At 31.0% G+C, this 5,959-nt stretch overlaps 1 long non-coding RNA gene across 3 annotated transcripts; it reads left to right on the forward strand.

Moving 5' to 3' along the window:
* Nucleotides 1-237: 237 nt before the first annotated feature.
* LOC140960307 (uncharacterized) lies at nt 238-2,973 on the forward strand. 3 transcript variants are annotated; one of them, XR_012172142.1, is made up of 4 exons: nt 238-393; nt 670-719; nt 1,231-1,316; nt 2,439-2,973. It is a non-coding gene; the product is annotated as an uncharacterized lncRNA (long non-coding RNA). The 3 variants fall into 3 exon arrangements; XR_012172141.1 differs by having other exon boundaries at nt 670-710; nt 1,214-1,316; nt 1,398-2,973; XR_012172140.1 differs by having other exon boundaries at nt 670-710; nt 1,214-1,316.
* Nucleotides 2,974-5,959: the final 2,986 nt, after the last annotated feature.

Here is a 5,959-nt window from a genome sequence, read left to right on the forward strand (position 1 = left end):
TAATTATGATGTTGAAGGTCTTGACGGTTGCCTTTGCTGGACTGTCGGTGCACATAACACGAGGACCAACGCTTCTATATTTTCCGCCCTTATGATTTATGTTTAAGACTTTTGTTAAAGATTTTACGACTATTTATTTATGTTTTTCGTTTTTTGAGAGGTTTTTGGAGAGGTTGTTAGTTGATAGCGACTTTGCTATATTAGGAATTATTATATATATGCATAGCTTTTCCATCGTTCGCTCTCCGTGGGTTTTCCTTCTCGTCATTGATCTCCTCGTTTCCCTATGTGTTAAGCTTTTCCAAGAATACTTGTTCTCAAAATCGTGGGAAAATTTGTGATTTGATTTTGGTGAAAAGCAATGGATTTGGTTAAAGTCGTGAAGGAGAGGATGTAATGTGTTAAATATAATCTTGCTTGTTTTCTTCTGTGCAAACATACCGTGTAAATTAAGTTTCCAAGAAAAAAATATTTATGTTTCACATTTTCCTCTTCAATTGGGTGAGATTACATTGACCTTTTTGTTTTCTGTTTTAATTTTGAATTTCAAGTTAGTTTATTTTTCTTTTATTGGATTAAGTTGTTTTGTCTTTTATATAACTTATTTGGAATTTATTGTTTGTATCGATTCATTTTGATTTCAAATAATTTACTTCTTTGGGTTTTTAGGAAATGATTCCTTGTCACTGTTGTCATTGCCATTGCAGCTGGTTTTGTAAGTGCATTTTTCCCAAATCTTACTTTTCTGGTCATTCTTGGTGTTTTAGTCGGCATCGTCTTAGGAGGTAGTCCAGCTCTTTCATCTTGGTTTTTAGAATTTATTCCTGCTCCAAAAAGAGGTGCATGGATGGTAGTGTTCTCAGATTTTTGGACCCATTGGAACAATTCTTGAAGCTTCTATGCAGTAGCTAATTCTTGTTTCTTCAAATATTTGGTGCAATCACCATGGGTAACTGCACTTTTTTGTTGATTATTATTTATGACTATTCTTGTAATATGATAAGTTTCAGCATTCAAGTGCTTCGAAAGAAATAGTTTATAATTTTTGAGTGGTTGAAAATTTTATCTTTTTAGTGCTTTGAATAGTTAGCAGAAACATGGGATGTCTAAGTAGGTTCTGTACATGAACTGCATTTGATTAAGTACATTTTAGTCTATTAAATCTTAGACACATACAAGTACCTTAAACAAAATGAAAATAAGAAAAGTATAGTTTTCTTTTATCTGAAGCGACGGAGCATTGCTGAGATTTCAAAGAAGAAATTCTGAAACTATTTCAAGATTCAAATTTTACATTTTAATAACAAAAGTCTCTGGTACGTTTTCGTTACTTTGATCATTTCTTTATGTTTAGTAGTTACTGCAATTTCTTTGCTCTGATTGTGTGATTTTTTCAGATTTGTTGGTGCTTTTTTATAAGGTTCCCAATTTATTGTGAAGAATCGGCTGCTTTTTTCTCCATTTTGACTTTGGTATAGAAATATTTGTTCCATCCCACGTGCATTTCCGTGCGTTCCTCTGATCTAGGATTGGATCATGAACATCCCTATCTTCGTTTTGAATTTTAAGATTTTTTTTACCTTAATGAGATTATTTAATTTTGTGACTGAATATGAATTGTCGTTCCTGGCTATAGAATACATTGATTTCAGAAGTTGATTTAGTCAGCTTAATTCAGGCTCGGTTTAATTCTTTATTAATTCTTGACTTGGGTTCTTTTGACTACTTTATTAGTTATTGGTTCTTTGGATACTTGAAATTGACTTCTAGTTTGGGCTTGACTCATGGTTGGTGTTGATATCCAAGCATGCTCATAGTCTTGTTCGTAAGACTGTAATTTTGAAGGATTATGATGGTTTAATCGCGTTGGGGTGGCTGGAATTTCCCGCCCCAACGCGCTTGTCTCGCAGATTTTTTGCAAAAAATTTCTCATGCACGCTAAGGCGGCCGAAAACATCCGCACCAGCGCACATTGATCACAGATTTCCTCCGCTTTCTTCGATTGCAAGTTGGGGTGGACAAATTCACAAGCCCTAGCACGCCTTGCTCGCATTTTAGGCCTCAACATCACCTTTTCTTGATCAACTTACCTTCAAATCAAACCAAAGCATATAAGATTTGAACATTATGCATAATAGGGCTTAAAGCAAACTAAACTCAAATCAACGTAACAAAAATATGCATGAATACAACTTAAAACGACTCACAAAACACATGAAAATGACACCTATCAAACCCTAATGCTAACATTTTGCTCTCTCTCGATCAAAATATGTTACAAGACACGACACAACGAAACAAGAATTAGCTCAACAGTATGTTCATGGTTCACAGTTTGTGATAGGCTCGTAATAGTTTGTATTTTTGTTGTCGTATTTCTCATTGTTGTCACCTCAGACGTGCTTAATTTATACATTTTTGTATTATTTTGTTGTAAGAAGAATTTTTCTGCTCTTGGGATAAATATGGGCTAAAAAAGTGATTTTATATCACAGTTAAAGTTGTCAATATTAACTTTGTGTAGGACTTGAAGTAGAAAAAATTCACAAGTGGATTTTCCACAAGTCGTGATCACTTCTTGTGACTATTCTTCAGCTTCATCCACCACTGAATCTGAAGTTCAAAAATTGCGAAGATAATACAAAATTTTAAACTCCTAATTATGATATTTGACTTGTGAAAAATATTTGGAGAAAGATTTTATTATTGGGAGAAATAAATATAAGATAGAGTTTTATTCCATAAAAATTACTCTCTTTTGGTATCTTTTTTTTTTTACAACTTGGGTTTCTTTAGTTGATGGGCTTTTTTCCTTGGCCCCATAAAAAATCATCTACACCTACGAAGGAAAAGAAGGAGGCGATAATAAGAATTCCACTCTCTTCAAGGTGAAAAACAAAAAAAAAATAGCAATAATTTTTCATCTTTTTCTCAAGAACTCTAGACTAAGTTTTATTTCTGATTCAAGAGATATTTATATTAATTCAATTTTATCACTGTGAGATCTGTGCTTAATTTAATATTCTTTTGTGTTTCAAGTATTTGATGATTTATATTTAATTCTAAGAAATTTGTATGTCGATTAATCTGACAATTTAAATTGATATATAATTTTCTACGACTATCCATGAATTCAGTGATTTGTAATTGTCATGAACGATTGGTACATGAGTAGGATAGATTAGGTATGTTGTGTTTTCATAGCATATTTAATCTAATTAAATCAATGAAACTGTTTCTATCAATTGCAGTAATCTCGATTGTTAGATTTTATTATTAACTATTTTAATAAAAACGAAAATGATATCTTTAATTAATATGGAACGCTGTTGTGCCGAGTTGATTATTGATAGGTTTTGCTGAATGTTGGGTTTTGTCAGTTAAACTAGGAAAACACAATGATTTTAGACTATCCCTATAATTACAAGGTTAATGACTTGTAACTGTATAAATAAATAATATGTTAGCCGATGAACAATGATACAATTGAACAGTGAAACTTTGAATCAGAGCTTGGTAATATTAAATTTTACATTTCATTAGTTATTCCTCTTGATTAGTTATTTTTTCTTTCATATTAAATTAGTTCTATTATTTTATTTAGTTTTTATAAAAAAATCCCATTTTTTATTGTATTTTCTCGAGAGAAATAAATCTCTCGTTCTCTGTGGATTCGACCTAACTCACCAAATTTCTTATTTATCGATCATAACTCTACCTATCACTTTTTTAATAACACAAAAACTCTTTTCGTTATAACAGAAGCTGAAACATGCTTAAAATTAAAATGCTTTTTTTAATAATTTTGTGTTGCCATTAATCTTGTTAGATTGCATTGTCCTACTTCAGGTGTAACATTTCTCAAGATAATGATTGGAAAACCTACTTTTAATGTGATCGTATGAGGTGGAAAAACACTCATACGAATGGAAATAAAAAATTCTACTTGGAAAAGATTATTGTTATCATATTTATGGAGTCCCAAGATGTGTACACTTTCTTATCCACTAAATTTTTAAATGAAAATTTCATTGGTTTCATATACATCAAAATTTTTTGTAGTAATAATGAATCTATCAACCATATAGTTTGCATCATATATATGATCTATCATGTTAGGAAAAATATAATCAATCAACACATGAGTTAATTTTTCATCTTATCATGATATGATCATCGAATCTAGTAACTTTATAAAATTACTATTCACAGTGTTTTCCAAGCCACTACCAGTACGTAATAGAAATTACGAGAACTCAATATCTTGGGCATATCTCATATTTTGTTCTAGATGTAATTGTTAGTTCGATCAATCAGAGGATAACACTATCGAATTTTGGATTCTATAATTGCAATTTGATTGAGAGTGTAGCCTCATTGTTTTAGTGTAGTAGAATGAAATTAATATATTAATTCTATTGGTCAAGAGTTGACGAAGGTAAAATAGTTCATAGGAAGCTTAATCGAACTGTGTCTGACTCTAGATATGAGACATCATATTGTGAGTTTTCTCTATGGATGCCCACACACTCGATTACGGGGTAAGTTCTGAGAGAACATTGGAGAAGGTTTGGAGCATAGATCCGGAGTAGATTAACATAGATGAAGGAAGATCAGAGGTTGAAGATTTGTTAAAGCACACTTCAAGGGAAATCTCTAGTATTTTGTGTGATTATATAATCAATTCGTGTAAAATATGTAATATATAAAGATCATGATTTTGAGGCATTTGATTTATGGGAATTGCTTTTATAAAGAAACTTTCTCATTCCATAGTTCATCAAAAATAATATCTTGGTAGAATGTCAAATTTTTTTATCTTGAAAAGCATGCAACAATTTGGTTTCCTATTTATCCATGTTTTAACAACTTGCCTAAAATGTCCAACAACAATCATAGTTTTTCCTCCAAATGACAATTGATTATCCATAATATCTTGAAAAGTCACACTAACATATTCAAAAGTATAACGATATGACATTGGAGCCTCATCAATAATACAATTATTCTACGTCTTACAAACTATAAAAGATCTCACAATTTTTAAATTTTGCAAAGCGTTGATGTTGTTTGTTGGTCTTAGTGAGATTTGTAAACGTGAATGTGTAGTTCCTTGACAACAACATTATAATTATCCAAATAACTAATTCTACAATGACAGTTTTGCCATTTTTTCCTTAGCTGTGTTAGAATTGATCAATAAAAAATAGTTTGTCGGTCTCTCTCGATCCTTTCAATGAAGAAAATGTTTGAGTTGTTGCATGTAGAACTTTCAATTATAGTATCAAAAGCCATCATTAAATGATCATTAAAATTTTCAGTAGATCTCAGATATTCTTTAGGTAATTGAATTGAAAGCCAATCCTTAAGAGTGACAATCTCTTTAAAACTCGACACATATCGATGGGAAATCAAAATAATCCAATCTATTTTTATGTTACTTGCAGAATTGATCTACCATGATTTTAAACATATATCGGTGAAATTTTCGGTTGACCAAACATCAATATGAGAGACAAACAAATTTCTTAAAAAAGATATTATGTCAAAAAAATGTCATTCTTACAAACATTGACGAACATTATCATCATACCAGAGGAGTTCCATCATTTCAACTGTTTTTTTAATGTTTTATATGTAATCTCATTTAGTGTCATCAGTTCTTCAAAAAACCTTTATTTTTGTGCGAGGAAATATGATTATAGGTTGATGAAATATAGACGTTTTGCCTTATGGTCTCGTACGAAAAATGGAAAGTTTTTTTCATCCAATAAATTAATGACTTTTTTTTTTGGTTGAGTTATGTCAAGTGATTTGATTTATCTATAAGTAAGGTGGTACACAAAAACTATATTATTTTGCAAAGTAATTTAATTAGGTAAACAAAAGTGAGTCGATTTTGTGGTAACTGGATACGCTCAAAAGGTCCTTTTCTCCATGCAGGCCCAGCCCATCTCAT

This window comes from Primulina huaijiensis, chromosome 15 (genome assembly GCF_012295235.1).
Source record: "Primulina huaijiensis isolate GDHJ02 chromosome 15, ASM1229523v2, whole genome shotgun sequence".
Taxonomy (NCBI): Eukaryota; Viridiplantae; Streptophyta; class Magnoliopsida; order Lamiales; family Gesneriaceae; genus Primulina; species Primulina huaijiensis.